Here is a 22,480-nt window from a genome sequence, read left to right on the forward strand (position 1 = left end):
CTCAATTTCACAGCCCATTTGGCCATCCTTCCTGAAAATTCTGGTTTTCTAAGCACATTCTTAACAGGATAATTAGTTCTTAAAATAATAGTATGTGTTTCCAAATAGTGTCTCAACTTGGTTGAGGCCATAATCAAAGCAAGAATTATTTTTTCAAGGTGAGAATACCTGACCTCTGCATCTAACAGGCTTTTACTTACATAATATACCGGGTGCTGTTGTCCTTCATGATCCTTGGCCAGAACAACACTAATTGCATTACCTGACACAGCTAAGTACAGAGACAGCGGCTCACCATCTATTGGCTTCATCAAAGCAGGCGCTGAGGATAGATAATCCATAAGAGCCTTTAGCGCATCTTCATGCCTTTGAGTCCATTCAAACTTTTTATTTTTCCTCAAGATATCATAGAAGTCTTTGCACTTCTCTGAGGACCTGGAAATGAATTTGTTGAGAGTAGCTATTCTTCCCGTCAGTCTCTGGACATCTTTAGCATTTGCAAGAGACTTTAGTTTTCTGATGGCTTCTATTTTCTCAAGGCTTGCTTCTATTCCCCTTTTGGTCACCATGTATCCTAGAAACTTTCCAGCCTTAACACCAAAATGGCATTTTGACGGGTTCAGTTTCATGTTATATTGGTCAAGGATATTGAATGCTTCTTCAAGATCTCTGAGGTGATCCTCAGCCATCTTCGACTTCACTACCATGTCATCTATGTAGAATTCCATGGTTTTGCCTAACTGATCCTTGAACATCATATTGACCAATCTTTGATATGTTGCCCCTGCATTTCTTAGTCCGAACGGCATAGCGATATAACAATATATGCCGGTAGGAGTCATGAATGCTGTATCCTCTTGATCAGATGGTTCCATCTGAATTTGTTGAAATTCAGAGGAGGCATCCATAAAGGTAAGCATCTCATGCCCCGCCGTTGCATCCACCATGGAGTTTATATGTGGTAACGGGAAAGGATCCTCGAGGCATGCCTTGTTTAAATCGGTAAAATCGACACACACCCTTCACTTTCCATTCTTTTTAGAAACAACAACCACATTAACCAACCATCGAGGATACTTAACCTCTCTGATCATACCGGCCTTAAGAAGTTTTTCAACTTCCTCTTGTATGATCGCGTTCCTCTCAGGAGCGAATTTCCTTCGCTTCTGATGGACGGGTTTAATAGAATAATCAAGGCCCACTTATGAGTAATTACCTCCTTAGAAATACCTGTCATGTCTGAATGTCTGAAGGAAAACGTGGATTTTCGTCGCTTTAGGAAGGATACTATATCCTCCTCGATCTCGTCAGGGATACAGGATCCTAGGAACACCTTCATGTCTGAATCTTCAGGATCTAAAGATACTTCTTTTACATCTCGCTCCCGAGCTTCCAGCACGTCCCTAGGATGTTGCTGTAATTGCTATGCTACCGTTTGTTTAGCTGTCGGCTTCATAGATGAAGAATAATAATTCTTGGCTTCCTCTTGGTCACCATCTATTCTTACTACTCCCCAAGGAGTTGGTAGTTTGATGCACTGATGGTAAGTAGAGGCTACAACTTTCATTCCATGTATCCAAGACCTTCCAAGAATAACGTTGCAACAAGAAAGATTGTATATATCAATCAATCAATCATGCCCAGTAAAATCCCACCGACAGCAAAGCTATAAGTAGGGTCTAGGGAGGGTGGGATGTAGGCACACCGTACCTCTATCCAAAGGAATAAAGAGGTGGCTTCCAGAGAGACCCTCGGCTCTAAGTACATGTGTTTGAAGCAAAATAAAGGAAATCAAAGTTTAAAAGTTATATAAAAACTACTACTAATTATAAAAATATTAATAATAAGATCACAGTTTAACAGCTATATAAAAGCTAATAATAATTATAATAATAATAATAATATATGTAAGGGAAATACCATTATGGTATGTGACCTAAATAAGTTAAGTCTAAGCCCTAAGGTATTCAATTCTCTCTAAAAATCCTTAACTTTAATTCTACTTCTCCACGAATTCCTATCCTCAACCATGTCCTCGGAGAGGTTTAGGTCTATCAAATCATGATCCTCTCATCCCAAGTCAATTTCGGTCGTCCTCTACCCCTCCTCCCCTCTATAGTAATGTTTTCTACGGATCTAACAGGATTCGTCGTCTGTCTTCTCTTTACATGTCCAAACCATCTCAATCTCCCCTCTCTTATCTTGTCTGCTATGTTCGCCACCCCTAATCTCTCGCGAAACACAACGTTTCTTATTCGGTCTAGCATTGTGTGGCCACACATCCAACGTAGCATTCTCATTTCTGCTACCTTCATCTTCCGCACTTGTGCCTTCTTGATGGCCCAACAATCTGTTCCATATAGCATTGCAGGTCTAACTGCCACCCTATAGAATTTTCCCTTTAGTTTAGTCGGGAAACTCTTGTCGCGCAATATACCTGTGGCTGCTTTCCATCTACACCATCCTACCTGAACTCGGTGGGTCACATCACTGTCTAATTCCCCATCGCTCTGTACAAATGACCCTAAATACTTGAACTTCGTTACCTGCGGGACCACCTGCCCTTCAATTGTGATCTGTGCGTCTTCATTGTCGTTTATCCCACCAAAATCACAGTGGAGGTACTCCGTCTTAGATCGGCTAATATTTAAACCTTTTGTCTCTAAGGTTGTTCGCCACTCCTCAAGCCTCATGTTTAGATCTTGTTTTTTCTCAGCAAGTAACACAATATCGTCTGCGAACATCATGCACCACGGGAGAGTCCCCTGAATCGACTTTGACAACTCATCCAAGACTACTGCAAAAAGAAACGGGCTCAACGCTGACCCCTGGTGAAGACCTACCTCTACAGGAAAGAAATCAGTATCCCCCACTGGCGCACGGACACTTGTTTCACTCCTGGTATACATATCCATAATTATCTCTATGTATTTCCTGGGCACTCTTCTACCCTCCAAGCACTCCCAGAGCACCTGTCGTGGCACACTGTCGTAGGCCTTTTCTAGGTCAATAAACACCATATGTAGATCACGCTTCTTCTCCCTATACTTTTCCATTAATCTTCTTATAAGGTGTATTGCCTCTGTGGTGGAACGCCCCGGCATGAAGCCAAATTGGTTGACCGTAACCTGAGTTTCTCGTCTAAGTCTACCCTCAATCACTCTTTCCCATAGCTTCATAGTATGACTTAGTAGTTTGATTCCTCGGTAGTTACCACAACATTGGGCGTCTCCTTTGTTCTTATAGATAGGAACTACAACGCTGCTCCTTCGCTGGTCTGGCATCTTACCTGATTTGAGAATACTATTGAACAAAGTAGTTAACCACATGACTCCTTCCTCCCCCAGACACTTCCACACATCGATGGGTATGTTGTCTGGGCCACAACAAGAAAGATTGTCAATAACACAAAACTTTTGGTAAGAGTTTAACCCTTCGATGTATATTGGGAGTTTGATGTCCCCCAATGTTTTCTTAGTTTCACCACTGAAACCCGCTAGCACCGAGGTTCTCGGGATGATTTATGAGTCCGGGATGTTCATTTTTTGTAGTACGTCATGTTGGATGATGTTGACCGAGCTTCCACCATCGACTAGGATCCTGCGCACATAATGGTTAGCAATAAATAAAGTTACAATCAAACCGTCGTGGTGAGGATCCTGGATGCTTGTCTTATTTTCTTCATCAAAGAAGATTCTTTTGTCAGTCGTCAAAGTAGTGGATATGACTGGTCGTTCCCCGTTCTCCAACTTTGTTTCTTTGGCGTGTCTTTTTGCTGAGGAGAAAGAAGTACCGCATATATCTGAGCCACCGGAGATGAAGTTGATTACTTGTGCGTCTGGTGGGGGCGGAGTTGCTTTCTGTGTTACATCTTCAGGATCCTGGATCCTAGACTTTTTTCTTCCCAAGAGCTCTTTGAAATGACCCTTGCTCAGGAGGTATCCAATTTCCCTCCTTAAACCAATACAACCTTCTGTCTGATGGCCAAAGTCTTCATGGAATGCACACCACTTGGACTTGTCTTTGAAGGATGTTATTTCTCATTTTTTCGAGGCCACCTTGCTTTCTCTCCAAGATCCTTCATGGCACAAATCTAACCATGGGTATCAATAGAGAAGCAATAATCAGAAATACTTGGGTAGTCCTCATCATCTTCTACTTCTTCAACTGCCCGAACATTTTGATTGTTGGATTTCGAGCACGGCTTTGAGTCGTTGTTCCTGAATGAGGATCCTTGTTTCCGGTTAGGTGACTCTTGTTTCGTTGGAGCTCCTAACCATTCTTGGATCTTTTTGTCATCTTCTAGTCTTATAAATCTGAGTGCCCTGTGTTTGACTTCATCTAAAGTCCTGCATGGAGTCATCACAAGATCGTCATAAAATGGGGAGCCCCTTTGAAGTCCCATCTTGAATGCTTCAACAGCTGTAGCCATATCAAGACTAGGTATCTCTAGGGCCTCCCTACCAAACCTTGTAACAAAATCCCTAAGGGATTCATTATAAGGTTGGACAACTCTATACAAATCACTAGTTAACTTCTCAAATTTCCTACTACATGAAAATTGGCTGTTGAACAAGTTAACTAAATGCGAAAAAGAAGTAACAGAATAGGGAGGAAGACTTAGCAGCCATTTAAGTGCAGATCCTGTTAGTGTGGATCCGAAACCCTTGCATAGACATGCTTCCTTGAGTCTTTCAGGAATTGGATTGATCTCCATCCTCTCCCTATATTGAGCCACGTGCTCTTCCGGATCAGTGGTCCCATCATACACCTTCATGTTGGGGGTTTGAAAGCGTTTCGGGATTTCAGAATCACAAATAGGTGGAGCAAATCTGGACAACTTATGGCTTCCTTCTGGTATTTCAGGAATTGGACGGACCACTCCTTGCACGCTGGATATCATATCCTTATGCTTCTGAAGTTCCTTAGCCATAGCCAGGTTGATACCTGTATCCTGCATAGAGCCAATGTTAGTGTCTAAGGATATATGATTATACATGTTACCTCTCGGTTGATTGAACGTTGGTATCCCAGAAGTGTAGCCAAGATAAGAAGCATCTGCTATAGGAGTTGGTCCACCATAGGCAATGGTTGGCATGGGGATTATGTCTCCTTCATGAACCTCTGAGGATCTTTGATGTTGCACCCCTGAGGATCCTTGATTCTGTCATAAGGATCCTTGAGGTTGGGAGCTGAAAGATCCTTGGTGATACATCCCAGAGGATCCTGGTTGGAGGAACGAGGATCCTTGAGTTTGTTGACCCATGGATCCCTGTTGAAGGATAGATGATCCTTGTTGAAGGAACGAGGATCCTTGAGTTTGCTGACCCATGGACCCCTTTTCAAGGATAGGTGATCCTTGTTGGAAGATGGAGGATCCCTGAGTCTGTTGAGCCACAGATCCTGGAGTAGTAAAATTCAGAATCCTTGGCATCAAAGTCTTTGATGAGAGAGAAACCGAAGGTGGCATGATTGATGAAGTAGAGGTTGATTGAGAGGCCATTTATGGTGATATGGGTATGAAAGGTTGAATATTGATAAGGTATTTTCTGGATTATAGCACCAATTGCCCCATGGTGGGCGCCAAATTGTTTTGGACAAAAATCACTCAAGGATAATATATCCAAATTCGTTATGTGAGGTTTAGTGCTAGATGGATAATAACAATTATGAAACAGTTGCAAACACAAACACAAGGATTTGTTACGCGGAAAAGCCCTTGATCTTGGTCGGATCGCCGGCACAAAAACCCCGGGTGATGACAGTTGTCTCTCACCACTTTATTAATATCAAAAATGAGGATACAAGGTTTGGAGAATATGATCAGTATTACAAGAAAGCTATGTGTGTGTGTGTATTGCTGTTGTATTCGCAGTGGATTGTGTGTCCTTTTCCTAGCTGATCATAGCCTCTATATATACATGAAATACAATAAGTAAACTCCTATTTTTTAGCCACTAATCAAGCCATTCCTTCCATTTCTTCATTGTAATTGTTTCCTTAATTATCCACGAGGTTTGTTGACTTGATTGCGAGATTATAGGTTGTAATTGGTAACTAGCCGTTATACCTGCCCAAAATATCAAGATAACAAAGGAAAATCGTTAATAAATAATAAGTACCGAGGATCATTGATCCTGATAGGATCTGCAACATATTCTAAGGATAATTGATCCATATTGTATGCCAGGATAACATAACCACAGTGTCGAATTTCCGTGCACTAACAGTCTGGTTAGACCTAAGTTAACATAAGTATTGATCCTTTTGCAATCCTTACAAAACTGAATTTAAGGATTTTGAATCCATAAGTATTGATCCTTCGGTGATCCTCATAATCTAATTTATGATACTTGATGCAAATAACTTATGATATTATCTGGGATTAAGCCTAATAAACTGGGTACAAGCCCATAAAATTAACTGGGGACAAGCCCGTGCAACTGGGGACAAGCCCGTGAATTGGGGACAAGCCCAAAAAATGGGGACAAGCCCAAAACTGGGGACAAGCCCAAGACTGGGGACAAGCCCAAATACGAATGTTAACTAGGGTCTCGCCCAAACCGGGATTTAGCCTGTTTTGGACAAAAATCCGCTAAGGATAATGTATCCAAATTCGTTATGTGAGGTTTAGTGCTAGATTGATAATAACGATTATGAAACAGTTGCAAACACAAACACAAGGATTTGTTACGAGGAAAAGCCCTTGATCTTGGTCGGATCGCTGACACAAAAACCCCGGGTGATGACAATTGTCTATCACCACTTTATTAATATCAAAAATGAGGGTACAAGGTTTGGAGAATATGATCAGTTTTACAAGAAAGCTATGTGTGTGTGTGTGTATTGCTGTTGTATTCGCAGTGGTTTGTGTGTCTTCCTAGCTGATCATAGTCTCTATTTATACATAAAAGATAATAACTCAATGGAGTTATGAATAATAAAGACTATTAACTAATAATCCCTAAAAATCCGCCATTGCCTTCAATATAACTCTTTCCTTCATTATCCACGCGTTTTATTAATTTGATGGAGAGATTATAGCTTTGACTTGGTCATTAGCCGTTTGCACCTACCAAAAATATCAACATAACAAAGGAAAATCGTTAATAAGTAATAAGTACCGAGGATCACTGATCTTGACAGGATCTGCAACATATTCTAAGGATAATTGATCCAGATTATATGTCAGGATAACATATCCACAGTGTCAAATTTCCGTGCACTAACAATTTCCCCAAAATAGCGGTTGTGATAAGATCACAGCTGTCATTTTGCCTTTGAAATCAAGCTCCCTGCAAAACAGATGAGATTTGACAAGCTGGGTATAATTATAATATATCAATGGAGTTTCCTTGGGAACTTCCCTTCCGGCTGTATATCCAAATAAGTGTTGTTCCTTCTGTGATCCCTGTAATTGAACTTAGGATACATGATGCAAATAACTTATAATATTAACTAGGATTAAACCCAACAAACTGGGGAAAAGCCCAAATAAACTGGGGACAAACCCATGTAACTGAGGATAAGCCCGTGAACTGGGGACAAGCCCATACTGGGGACTGGCCCAAAGATACGGATGTTAACCGGGGACTTGCCCAAACCGGGATTTAGCCCAAACTTGAGATAACGTGAAAACTTTATAAACCGGTGGTATGGTACGTCTACCATAAATCGTAGGATCCTCCATATAGCCGAAGACAACGAAATTGTCAGCCACTAAGCGTGTACTGGTCCCGCTGCCCCGGACTATACGTTGGATAGCGTGCGCTCCAGGCGAGAGTGTAGAAACTCTAATTTATAAGAAAGGTGAAAACCTTTAAACCTTAGGGGAAATGACCATCGGGGGTCATATCCAATCGTGGGCTAGGCCTAGGAAATAGTAAAGTACCTTAAGTGTGAGGGAGAGGTGGCCAACCTCTTAGACATTGGACCTCTTATTGAGATCTGCATTGTTATTTAAAACTTGGAAAAAGACAAACGTTAAAAATATATTATCCTTAAATTAATAAGAATATGAAATGAATAACTAATCGGATAGATATTACCAATTTCAGGATCCTTGATCCTTCTAAGGATACTTGATCCTGATTAGAAAAAGTATTTCTTGAGATGAATAGCATTCTATGCTTTAGGTAACCTGTTGCCTTCCATAGTCAGCAGGTGATATGCCCCCTTTCCGGCTTCTGACTCGATTAAGTAGGGGCCTTCCCACTTGGGTGCTAGCTTTTCATCTGCTGGATTAGTTGTGTTTTGGAAAGCTTTCCTCAAAACTAGATCTCCTTCTTGAAATCTTCGAATCCTGATACTCTTGTTATATGCCCCAGCTACCCTTTGTTGATATGCTGCCATTCTGATTTTAGCTAGGTCTCTGAGCTCATTAACAGTCTCCAGATCTTGGAGAAGGATTTCGTTGTTGGCTTGAGGATCACGGATGCTTGTTCTGGCAGTAGGAACCACCATCTCCGTAAGGATTACAGCTTCTGAGCCAAACACCAATGAGAAGGGTGTTTGACTTGTTGCATTCTTTGGTGTTGTTCTATCAGCTTGAAGAACATATGGTAGCTCTTCGGCCCACTTGCCTTTCTTGGATCATAGTTTCTTCTTCAAGTTGTTGATAATAATCTTGTTACTTGATTCAGCTTGACCATTAGCTTGAGGATGAATGGGTGTGGAGGTAATCATCTTAATGCCCCAACTGTCACAAAAGTTAGTGGTTCTTTTCCCGATAAACTGGGAACCATTGTCACAAATGATTTCTGAAGAGATACCAAATCTAGTAATAATGTTTCTTTTAATGAAGGATATCACCTCTTTTTCGCAGACTTGAAAAAAAGCTTCTGCTTCTATCCACTTTGAAAAGTAATCAGTCATTGCAAGCATGAAAACTTTTCCTCCTGGCGCTTTAGGTAGCTTACCCACGATATCCATGCCCCACTTCATGAAAGGCCATGATGAGGATATAGGATACGTAGGCTCTGCTGGCTGATGCAGAATTTTGCCATGTCTTTGACATGAATCACACTTCATTGAGTACTCCATGGCGTCTCTCTTCATGGTAGGCCAGAAGTATCCTGTTCTCAGAATCCTAGAGAATAGGGCTCTACCTCCAGTATGATTACCGCAATCTCCTTCGTGAAAGTCTTTGAGCACCTCTTGAATTTCAGGATCTTCGATACATCTCAAGTATGGACCTTCAAGAGATTTCCTATACAGAATATTATTTAATAAAATGTATTGTGATACCTTAAGTTTGAAGGAATTAGGTTTCCCTTTGGCTGGAATCTCTCCATTTTGAATGAACTTCTTGATCGGGAGGATCCAAGAACCTTGATTATTTGAGGATAATAGATCCAAAGACACAATATCTTTGTTAGTTGTTATCTCCCCAACTTCCTGTTCTCCTATTGCTGGTGAGAGTACATGGATAATTGGGATCTTTGTATCTTCTGGAATCTTCAATGATGAAGCTAAATTTTCTAAGGCATCTGCCCCAGCATTCTCTTCTCTTGGCACCTGTATAATACTAAAAGAATCAAAGAACTTGGATAGTTCCTTCACAACATCTAGATATTTGATTAGTTTTTCACCTTTAACAGCATATGATCCATTAAAGTGGTTAGTCATCAATAACGAATCTACATATACTTGAAGATACTTGATCCTCATGTGTTTAGCTAATTGAAAACCTGCGATCAGAGCTTCGTATTCCGCTTCATTATTGGTGGTTTGGAATGCACACGCAATGGACTGGGTATTATGTCCCCCTGTGGCAATTACAGTAGGATACTGTTAGGGCCCAAATTTTATAGTCGGATCTATGCTCAGGATCCCGAATATGCTCAGGATCCCGAATATGTTCAGGATTCTCGAATAAGTTTAGTATTCTGAGTATTAATGCTAATAAATAGATATTTCTCTCTTGGTGTTGATTTATAATTGCAGATATTAATTGTTGATTTAATCCATGCGAAATACACGGTTGGTGGTTACATAAAACGTGTGGAATGAGTTATAACTGCTGGGATTAAAGTCCAAGTAATGGTTAATGGTCAAATATTGATTATTATGCTGAAATCTTGCACTTATAGTTAATATTAACATGTGTGGGACCACATTTGATGAGTAACACCCAAAAGAATCGGTCAAAGACGTGGAATGAACATTGAAGAACGTGGATAGACTCAAAAGGAGAGTTCCTCAACGGCTATATTGGAAGACTCTTTCAGTTCCGGGATACTCGGAGAGTTAGTTAGGGATTCCGAGCTATCCTTCCAGTGTCAATATCTTGAGGATGATATTTCGTCCTATATTATTTTTATTCGTTTTGAAGATAAGACCACGTGTTAAATATGCTAATATGAACGTGGACTTACAACGGCTAGTGCTTGAACTTCGTCAAATGGAACGTGGGCAAGCAACGGATTATGGAATAAATAGTCTAGGGTTTCCGGTTATTTCGGGATAATAGTTGTAATCTTTTATTATAAATACCCAGCTGATAATATCTTAGAACACACACTCTCACGACTTAGCTTACTAGCAATCACTGTAACACTTAGCTTTCGATATTCTATCAGCTCCTCCACTTGTAATCACCTATTTTCGATATTAATAATATCGACGGTGATAGTTTTCCCCGTCCGGGGTTTTTTGTGCCGGAGATCATAATAATAAAGCGTTAATTCGACCAAAAGTTAAGTTCATAATCTTAACCGAAGTGATTCAACGAAAGATTACGTCGTAAACTCTTGACCGAAACGAAGATTATTATAATCTAGGGTTTTTTTCCCTCGTAATCATATCGTTGTGTTCGATCTTATCATCAACAAGCATTTCACCTCACGCACTAATTTGATCAAAAGTTGCTTTGTCAATTTTTGACCGAAATAATTTGGCGCCCACCGTGGGGCAAACGGTGCTTTGATCATTATTCACTCTCAAACTAAACCCTACTCTCAATATCCACAACATGTCTTCACAACCCAAGATTGTTTCATCTTCTGCCGCAGCCTCAGAATTCTCAGCGAGGCCGCCCATGCCTCCTCCTTCTGGTGGTATCCCGAAGAAGCCTGATAATGTCCAGAAGAAGACTGCTACTCTTGTGTTCTTGGGATCGAAACCATCTTCCTAGGATCCCATCATGGTGTCCAACAACGACCTTCTCTCTCTGTACAATCGGCTACAGGAACAGATGGATCGCCAGAACAAGACCAACCAGATGCTCGTGAGGGAATTGGAAGATGTCAAGAAAGCCAAGAAGCCGGCGGAAGAATTCACACCACTAATCCCGAGATCTCTGGATTTCACTCCTCCAGGATCCTCAAGATTGGTGTATCCAGAGCCAACCACGGCATACAACTCTGGACCCCCATCTTTCCAGCATTTGGGGTCTGCGGGATTGCACTTATCTGGATCTCAAGGATACCCGTTTGCGTCTTTTGCTGGGCCTTTTCAACATGCAGGATCGTCAGAATCGTCATAGCTGGGAGGACCCTCTGGATTGTTCCAACAGTCTGGATCCTCAGGATTGTTCTATCAGGCTAGTCCTTATTAGCAGGCGGTATCTTCTGGATTAGCTCAAGCTCAGCAGTCCTCAGGATCCTCTGATGTGCACCAGGGAGACTTTATCCCGATGCAGGCTAACACTCCAACTGCTCCGCTTACCTACCCTAGAAATACTATGTTTGGGAATACGAGCTACAACACCCAGACCGCTCCTCAGAATATTAATCAGGGTAATTCTTTCAATACGATTCCTTTTAATGCTAATCAAGGATTTTGCAGGATGCGGGCATAAGTTCGAGTTTAGCCCGAGAATTACAAAAACTTAAGGACATGATATCGAATGTCCCCGGCGTAATCTGTCCCATAGCTGAAGTCCCCACTGATAGTCACAGGATATCCCGGTTTGTGCCATCAATTAGCGATGTACAGATCCTAAAACGGTTTCAAACCCCATATATGAAACTATATGATGGGGTTTGAAACCGTTTTGGGATCTGTACGTCGCTAATTGATGTCGTACAATATAAAGAACGTATGGAGATCAATCCAATCCCTATGGAAATAAAAGAGGCATGTCTTTGCAAAGGGTTTGGGTCTACCTTGACCGGAGCAGCCATGAAATGGCTACTGAGTATTCCTCCTAACACTATCAATTCTTTTTCTTATTTAGTTAACATGTTTAATAACCAATTTTCTTGCAGTAGAACTTTTGAGAAAATGACAGGTGATCTTTATAGGGTTACCTAGAATCCTGGGGAATCCTTGAGAGATTTTATTACCAGGTTCAGTAAGGAGTCGTTGGAAATCCCAAATCTAAACCCAGCTTCAGCAGTGGAATCTCTCAAGTTGGGATTAGAAAATGACTCCTCTTTCTATGATGATCTCGTTATGACTCCATGCAGGTCATTAGACGAAGCAAGAAGCAGGGCTTTGAGGTTTATCAGGCTAGAAGATGACAAAAAAAATTCTAAGCTCGATATCCCGAAGTATGATCAGATGAACAGGAAATCCGAATCCCCAGGAAAATCATATCGAGCAAAGCCTTATTACAAGCCTGATAACTCCAGGATTAATGTAGTAGATGAGGAAAACGATGAAGAATATCTTAAGATCTATGAATATTGTTTTTCTGTTGATATTGGTGGATTAATATGTGCTATGCAGGATTTAGGTGAGAAAGCCAGGTGGCCAAGGAAAACGGAGAGACTAGGAGCCTGGAAAGACAAATCAAAATGATGTGCTTTCCATGAAGACTTTGGGCACTTGACCGATGATTGCATTGCACTTAGAAGGGAGATCAGCTATCTTCTCAGCAAGGGCCACTTGATAGAGCTACTTGGCAAGAAGAAGGGAAGAGAGCAGGATCCCGAGAAAATTCCTGAAAAGCCGACTCCTCCACCAACAGATGCAAGAAAAATCATGTTCATATATGGAGGATCCGACATCTGTGGAACCTCTTATTCTGCTACAAAGAGAAATGCCAACCAAAGAAAGTTAGAAGTGGCTGACAGGCCAACAAAGACATCTATTCTCACTAAAGAGAGGATTATATCCTTTCGATGAAAGTGATAGAGTCAATGTTCAGGATCCTCATCATGATAGTTTGGTAATAACTTTATATGTGGCTAACCATTATGTTCGCAGGATCCTCATAGATGGTGGAAGCTCTGTCAACATTATTCAATTAGACGTGCTGAAAAAGATGAATATTCCTGAGGATGAGATCGTCCCCAGTTCCTCAGTGTTGGTTGGATTCAGTGGAGAAACTAAGAACACTATTGGGGAGATTAAGCTCCCAATATATGTCGAAGAGGTAAATAAAGTGCAAAATTTTTATGTTATTGACTGTTTATCTTGTTGCAATATTATATTAGGCAGGCCCCGGATACACGATATGAAAGCAGTTCCCTCCACTTATCACCAATGTGTGAAACTCCCAAGTCCGTGGGGAGTTATCAAAATCATCAGTGACCAACAAGACGCGAAGAATTTCTACACCTCTTCCATGAAGTGTACTGCCAAACCCCAGCAGGCGTAGCAATTACAGAAGCCAACACGAGGTGTAATGTAGGCCAGGGAAAAAGAAATTAAAGAAGTACCTCTTTATCCCGAGGATCCTGAAGTCAAAGTGCTGATAGGAACTAGCATTCCTGAGGATATTGAGTCAAAATTGCTCGATTTTCTCAAATCAAGGCTGTCAACATTTGCATGGAAACATGAAGATATGACAGGTATTTCCAAAGATATTATAACACATAAACTTGGAATTGATAATTCTTTCGGGCCAATCCATCAAAAAAGAAGAAAATTTGCACCTGATAGAATACTAATTATTCAAGAAGAAGTAGAAAGACTCTTGAAGGCAAAAATGATTAGGGAAGTTCAATATCCCCGATGGTTAGCAAATGTGGTGGTCGTACGGAAAAAGAATGGCAAATGGAGAGTTTGTGTGGATTTCACAGACTTGAATAAGGCTTTTCCTAAAGATCCATTCCCTCTACCACACACTGATTCAATGGTGGATGCTACAGCCGGCCACGAGATGCTGACATTTATGGACGCATCCTCAGGATTTCAGCAAATCCAGATGGAGCCTTCAGATCAAGAAGATACGGCCTTCATGACTCCCCCAGGTATTTATTGTTATATTGCTATGCTCTTTGGACATAGAAATGCAGGTGCAACCTATCAGAGGTTAGTTAACATGATGTTCAAAGAGCCACTGGGGGACATAATGGAGGTCTATATTGATGATATGGTGGTGAAGTCCAAGAAAGCTAAAGATCACCTTCAAGATCTTAAGACCGCATTCGATATCCTCGACAAATACAATATGAAGCCGAATCCTTCAAAATGCCATTTCGGAGTGAAGGCTGGCAAATTCTTGGGATATATGGTCACCAAAAGGGGGATAGAGGCGAGTCCAGAGCAGATACAAGCTATCCTGAATCTGAAATCCCCAGAATCAGTCAAGGATGTTCAAAGGCTAACCGGCAGGATAGCAGCACTCAACATATTCATATCCAAATCCTCAGAAAAGTGCAAAGAATTTTACGATGTCCTGAAGAAAAACAAGAGGTTCGAGTGGACCAGTAAGCATGAGGAAGCTTTATCATCATTAAAAGCTTATCTTTCTTCTGCTCCTCTACTGGTAAAACCCGAGGAAGGTGAATCACTATCTCTATATCTTGCTGTATTAAATAATGCTATAAGTGCAGTTTTGGCTAAGGATCTCGAAGGTCAACAACACCCCATATATTATGTAAGTAAAAGTCTTTTGGATGCTGAAACCAGGTATTCTTATCTTGAGAAATTAATTTTAGCCCTTATTATGGCATCTACTAAACTTAGACATTATTTTGAAACTCACCCTATATGTGTTAAAACTAACTATCCTATAAAGTCTGTTTTGAGAAAACCAGAAATGTCAGGTAGAATGGCGAAATGGGCAGTAAAGCTAAGTGCATATGATATAACATATGAACCTAGGACTGCTATCAAATGCCAGACATTAGCAGACTTTGTGGCTGATTTCACCAGTGAACTTAAAGAAAAGGCAGACTTGGAAGTCCAACAACTTGAAGAAACCAAAGATAAGTGGACTCTATACACTGATGGTGCTTCAAATGTTAGAGGAACAGGTCTTGGGATTCTGCTGAAATCGCCATAGGGGGACATTATACCTCAATCCATATCCTGCGGATTTCAAGCCACAAATAATGAGGCAAAATATGAAGCTTTGATAGCAGGATTACAACTAGCAATCGACATGAAAATCAGGTTTATTCAAGTACATGTTGATTCATTGTTATTAACTAATCATTTTAATGGTTCATATACTGTTAGAGGAGAAAGACTAATGAAATATCTAGAGCTAGTAAAAAAACTAGCAAAGTGTTTCGAAATGTTTGATATTTCGCAGGTACCTCGCCCTAGCATATTTAGCTTCATCCTTCAGGATACCAGAAGGTGTCAAGATCCCTATCATACATATCTTGAGCCCAGCAATAGAAGAACAAGCTATCAATGAAATATCAGAAGATGGTAGAGATATGGGAGTCACGAGTCCTGAGGATAATGAAAGTTCTTGGATTATTCCAATCAAGGAATATATTCAGGAAGGAGTTATTCCCAAGGATGAAAACCCAAGAGCTTTTTGCATAAAGGTAATCCCATATACTATAATGAATGATATATTATACAGAAAATCTCTTGAAGGACCATATCTTAGGTGCTTGGAGAAGGCAGAATCTCAAGAAGTTCTTCAGGATATCCATGATGGAGATTGTGGGAATCACACTGGGGGCAGAGCACTATTCTCCAAGATCCTGAGGACGGGGTATTTCTGGCCAACGATGAAGAAGGATGCTATGAATTATTCTCAGAAATGTGATGCATGCCAGAGACACAACAACATTTTGCACCAGCCAGCAGAACCATTATATCCTATCATATCCCCTTGGCCTTTCATGAAGTGGGGGATGGATATCGTGGGGGAAATTACCAAGAGCCCCAGGAGGAAAAGTCTTTATGTTGGCTATGACGGATTATTTCTCGAAGTGGATCGAAGCGGAAGCCTTTGTTCAAGTTAGAGAGAAAGAAGTTATCTCATTCATCAAGCGCAATATCCTGACAAGATTTGGGATTCCGGCAGAGATAGTGTGTGACAATGGCTTGCAATTCATCGGCAAGAGAACAACTAACTTCTGTGCCAGTTGGGGAATCAAGATGATCACATCAACACCTGTCCATCCTCAAGCTAATGGACAGGCCGAATCAAGCAACAAAATCATCATCAATAACTTGAAGAAGAAGTTCGGGTCTAAGAAGGGGAAGTGGGCCGAGGAACTACCTTTCGTTCTTTGGGCAGATAGAACCGCTTTGAAGAATGCTACTGGTCAGACTCCTTTCTCATTAGTGTTTGGAGCTGAAGCAGTTATCCCCACAGAGATGGTTATCCCGACGGCCAGAGTCACTCATCAAGATCCCGAAGATAACACTCGAAGTCTACTTGAAGATCTAGATGCAGTAGAAGAACTCCGGGATTTGGCAAAAATCAGAATGGCTTCTTATCAACAGAAGATAGCAAAGTCCTACAACAAGAATATCAGAGTTCGAAGGTTTCAAGAAGGGGATTTGGTTCTCCAAAAAGCATTTCAAAATACTACCAATCCTGCAGATGGGAAGCTCGCACCAAAGTGGGAAGGTCCTTACTTGATCGATTCAGAAGCAGGAAAGGGGGCATACAAATTGTCTACTTTGAATGGTGACTTGCTACCAAGGGCTTGGAATGCTATACACCTCAAAAAATATTTCATGTAAGACTTCTATCCCAAGGATAACTGTTATACTAAACAGTCAAGGTATGTACTCGAACTTACACTTTTTTTCATTTTTGATATTATTATTCTTCAAACAAGGAACTGTAAAGCATCGGAGGGGTGTTAGCCACCCCTCACTTAGAGTTAACTGTTTTGTAGATATGAGGAAATGAAGTTAACTTGGGCCTTCGTCGCCAGTTTCTAAGGGCTTTGTCGCCAGCTTATTCCTAAGGTATAAGGGATTTTCACCTCTTCTAAGGTTTAAGGGATCTTCATCTCTTTTTAAGATCGCCCATAGAGAACGTTTATTCAGCCTTAGTTTGAGAGGCGGGGCCAGCACATGAAATATAGTGACTTGTTACCTCGTTATCCTCGGCTATTGGTTTGGATCTTGAGGTTTAAGGGATCTTCATCTCTTCTTAAGACGCCTGTAGCGCATGATTTATTCGGCCTTAGTTTGAGAGGCTGGGCCAGCACATGAAATATAGTGACTTGTTACCTCGTTATCCTCGGCTATTGGTTTGAATCACAAGTTTATGGTAGATGTACCATAATCTAAGGTTAAAGAGATTTACATCTCTTCTAAAGGGCCTCGTCGCCAGTTTATTCTTAAGGTTTAAGAGATTTACATCTCTTCTAGAAGGCCTTGTCGCAAGTTCGTTTCTAATGGTTTAAGAGACTTTTCATCTCTTCTAAAGGGCATTGTCGCCAGTTTATTTAGGCTTTGTCGCCAGAATTTCTAAAAATATTTTCACGATAATGCTAATGTCACAATTCTATTGCTATATTCCCAGGATAAGAAGAATATTCTGAACAATGATCTTGTTGCAAAAATAAGATGGTCTAGACATTATCCAGGTTAATTGATATGCGGTTCTGGTATGATTTACTATTTGTGAATATTCTATCTTTTGTTTTAATTACAAGATAAAGTTTATGACTTGGTATTGGTTTATTGGCTAAAACTTAAGTTATTACTAAGAAAATTTTCATTTTTAACAAACTTATAATTTTTCTCTAATAACGGAAACAGGGATTTTCGAAGGACTGATCTATTCTCATAATAATGTTAACTTTAGTCGGTGCTGAAACATAAAATTTTGTTGCCACATGGGTAACAGTTTATCATTAGAAAATTTAACAACTGAAATTGGTAAAAACAGCAGTCAAATTTTGGGGACAATTATTAGGGCCCAAATTTTATAGTCGGATCTATGCTCAGGATCCCGAATATGTTCAGGATTCTCAAATAAGTTTAGTATCCTGAGTGTTAATGCTAATAAATAGATATTTCTCTCTTGGTGTTGATTTATAATTGCATATATTAATTGTTGATTTAATCCATGCGAAATACACGGTTGGTGGTTACATAAAACGTGTGGAATGAGTTATAACCGCTGGGATTAAAGTCCAAGTAATGGTTAATGGTCAAATATTGATTATTATGCTAAAATCTCGCACTTATAGGTAATATTAACATGTGTGGGACCACATTTGATGAGTAACTCCCAAAAGAATCAGTCAAAGACGTGGAATGAACATTGAAGAACGTGGATAGACTCAAAAGAAGAGTTCCTCAACGGCTATATTGGAAGACTCTTTCAGTTCCGGGATACTCGGAGAGTTAGTTAGGGATTCCGAGCTATCCTTCCAGTGTCAATATCCTGAGGATGATATTTCGTCCTATATTATTTTTATTTGTTTTGCAGATAAGACTACGTGTTAAATATGCTAATATGAACGTGGACTTACAACGGCTAGTGCTTGAACTTCGTCAAATGGAACGTGGGCAAGCAACAGATTATGGAAGAAATAGTCTAGGGTTTCCGGTTATTTCGGGATAACAGTTGTAATCTTTTATTATAAATACCAGCTGATAATATCTTAGAACACACACTCTCACGACCTAGCTTACTAGCAGTCACTGTAACACTTAGCTTTCGATATTCTATCAGCTCCACCACTTGTAATCACCTATTTTTGATATTAATAATATCGACGGTGATAGTTTTCACCATCCGGGGGTTTTTTGTGCCGGAGATCATAATAATCAAGCGTTAATTCGACCAAAAGTTAAGTTCATAATCTTTAACCGAAGTGATTCAACTAAAGATTACGACGTAAACTCTTGACCGAAACGAAAATTATCATAATCAAGGGTTTTTTCCCTCGTAATCATATCGTTGTGTTCGATCTTATCATCAACAAGCACTTCACCTCACGCACTAATTTGATCAAAAGTTGCTTTGTCAATTTTTGACTGAAACAGATACCCAATCCTGTTCCTCTTACGTTGGATTCTCCATCAGTAAAGAGGATCCAAGGATCCTTAGTTTCTTCCAGTTGTTAAACCTCCAAGTCAACTTCTTTCTGCATGCCGCTAGTGAAATCAGCCACAAAGTCTGCGAGTGCTTGTGACTTGATGGCTGTTCTAGGCTCATACTAAATATTTGCACTCAGCTTCACAGCCTACTTGGTCATCCTTCCATCTGGTGCTGAGGATAAGTAATCCTTAAGAGCCTTTAGAGATAAAATTGATGACCCGAGCATTAGGTGGTGGTGGAGCTGCTTTCTGTGGAATTTCTTCGGGATCCTGGATTCTTGCTTTCTTGTCAGGTGACTCCTGTTTTGTTGGAGTTCCTAATCGTTCTTGGATTCTTTTATCATCCTCTAAACTTATAAACCTGAGTGCCCTGTTCCTTACTTCATCTAATGTCCTGCATGGGGTCATAACAATATCATCATAAAATAGGGAGTCCTTTTGAAGTCCCATCTAGAATGCTTCAACAGCCGTAGCCATATCAAGACTAGGGATCTCTAGGGCCTCCCTGCCAAACCTTGTAACAAAATCCCTAAGGGATTCATTATAAGGTTGGACAACTGTTAGTGCACGGTTTTGCGTCTAGAGTCTTTGTATTTAAAGTTAACTTTTTGTTAATGTTTATTGTAATAAATAGTTTTATTTATTAACCAGATCGCTAAGTTAAAGGCTAGTTCGCTAGGGGATGTTAGCGAACTAGCCAAGTAATGTATACCTTCCTGATTCGTTAGAAATGTTAACGAATCAGGGGATGCTTCGTTATGGTTATTTATGTAACGAAGGTGAAGCTGGTTCGCTAGGGGATGTTAGCGAACCAGATTACCCTCTATATATAGTGAACTACTATTCACTTTTAATGTAAGTTTTTGAGTGAATTAACGTATTTTGTGTATTCCAGATCTCTCTCAAAGCTTCACACCTAATATTATACAATCAATCATACATACTGATAATAATGATAATAATAATAGATAATCACATATATATATACACTGAATTAAGGTAATTAAGAGTTAGATCCGTATAATAGTATTAATAGTATAAACGTAGATCTGAGAATCAGACTGTGATAATTATTATTGATACGAACTAGTCCGGGATCAAACAAGTGGTATCAGAGCTGTTGGTGCTCAATTTACACTTGATTTGGTGTTTTATTTGTTTCGTTTTTGTTAGTTTTCGGTTTTGTTTGGTTTTGAATCAATTGGTAGTTAAATTGGTTGAATTATGGATAATTTGGATTGGATTTGAGTTGATTTAAGTATTGGTAAGGTATTGTGAATTGGAATTGAGATTTGGATTGGTTAAGGTGATTCGGTATTGTTTTGGTTTGTGACCGAAACAGAGTGTGTGTTTTGGTATAATTGGATCGATAATCGAAATCGTTTGGTATCTTGGATTAGTGTACTAGATTCGCGATGTTGTTATGAGGATTTTAGTAGGTTGATTGTACGATTTGGTTGAGTAACGAGGTTGTATTATGAATTTGTTATTGTTGGGTTTCTGGGTTGATGTTCATAAGTTTCTGGAAATTCACTTTGAATGTTTGAAGATTTGAGGATGAACATGATTCGTTATCATCTTTCTGGTGATTCTCTATATGTTTCATCGTGATTCGTTATCAAATTTGTTACTTCGTTACCTTGTTCGTTAGCCAGTTCGTGTGAGTTATTGGTTCGTGTTATCTAGTTCGTTATCTAGATTAACCAATTCGTGTGACACGCATCCAACTTGGGATTTGTGTCCTAACAACCTTTGTCACGTGGCATAAGGTGTCAGAGTTTGTTACAAACGGTTGTAACAACCTGATTCGTTATAGTTGATTCGCTATCAACTGTAGCTGATTCGTTATCTTATTTCGCTAAGCATTCCTTAGTGTTTCGTTACTGATTATCATCTGATTCGCTAAACTAATCCTATCTGATTCGATAAGCTAATCCTTAGTGATTCGCTAAGTTTATTCTGGCGATTCGTTACTGATTACTGTCTAATTCGCTAAACAAATCCTTTGTGATTCGTTAAGTTGACTCGTTAAGTTGACTTTTGATTCGCTAAAACACTCACCTCATTCGTTAAGGTACTTCGTTGCTGATCAGTCTTAACTTCTTTAAGAGTTGATTCGTTAAACACTGTTAATAGTTCGCTATAACTGTTCTCAGTTCGCTATAATAGTTCACAATTCGCTACACAGTTCGTTAAACCTAGTTCTTTAAACTTGTTTAATTTTCAAATATGGCCGGTATGTATGCATTGGCGTCTCAAAACATGTTGATGCAACAAATGTTACAACTTGATACTGAGATAGGTTCACATTCTAAATGTCCAAGATTGATGAAGTTCAGTGACTTTGCCAAGTGGGAACCTTGGTTTCGTGCTCACTTAGGATCAGTTCATCCTGATTGTTCTTACTGTTTAGATGAGGTCTACACTGTACCTATGATTGGAGATGAGACTACGGGTTTTACACCAAAGGCTATCTCACAATACTCTGTTGAAGAAAAGAAAGCATTAGAGATAGAAATAAAAGCGTATTCTACTCTAACCATGGCCTTGCCTGAGACTATCTTTCACCAAGTGGGTAGCATAAAAAGATGTGCTGCTTTATTTCAACATCTTCGCATGAGAAGTATGGGTAACACAGCAGAGAGTAAAAGTAATGCTTAAGTTTCAGTTTGGAAACTTTAATCTGTTGAAAGGTGAGACGGTTGAAGAAATGACAACAAGATTCAATCACTTGATTGCTGAGATGGACAAGATGCAAATTGAAGTTCCTGAAAGTGATAAAATTGATACTATCAAGAGTATACTTCCAAGTTCTTATTCCACATTCTTAATGGTTCTGAAGGAAAACAATTATTTCTCAAATGAAGATCTGACTGCTAATGAATTTATGCAAAAGATTGAAGCCAGAGAATATGATCAAAAAATGTCAGAATTCTTCAAAAGAAAGTAATGATCCTTCGTTTTATGGTGGAAGTATGCCTTTTAGTTCAACCATATCTCCACTAACCGCTTTTCTTACTCAAGCTGTTGCAAGTGAAAATGCAAATGCTTCATTTAATGATCCACAAGCTTGTTTCTATACTACTGGAAATACATCTGGTAATTCTGGTTCATCTGGGGCATCGGGAAATTCATCTTCTACTAAACAATTCTCATTTCAACCAAACGTAAACATAAAGGAGGCTGAACAGAATTTTGCATTCTTGTCTGCTTTTATGTCTTCCTATGAGAATTTGGTGAGTAGTAAGATTGCCACAAGTGATTTAACAGATGAAGATTATGATCAAATTGATCCCGATGATTTAGAACTCATGGATTTAAAGTGGAA

General features: G+C 39.8%; 1 protein-coding gene across 1 annotated transcript in view; it reads right to left on the reverse strand.

The window, feature by feature from the left end:
• Positions 1-13,208, reverse strand: part of LOC143532798 (protein LEAD-SENSITIVE 1-like) — a 273,815-nt gene extending 260,607 nt beyond the window's left edge. Inside the window, exon 1 of the mRNA XM_077027745.1 lies at positions 13,202-13,208. The gene's annotated coding sequence lies outside the window, so the exon portion shown is untranslated. The remainder of the gene's footprint in view (positions 1-13,201) is intronic.
• Between the last annotated feature and the right edge of the window lie 9,272 nt (positions 13,209-22,480).

Source organism: Bidens hawaiensis, unplaced genomic scaffold (assembly GCF_021521415.1).
Source record: "Bidens hawaiensis isolate Kalapana, Puna unplaced genomic scaffold, B.hawaiensis_p1.1 tig00000702_1, whole genome shotgun sequence".
NCBI lineage: Eukaryota > Viridiplantae > Streptophyta > Magnoliopsida > Asterales > Asteraceae > Bidens > Bidens hawaiensis.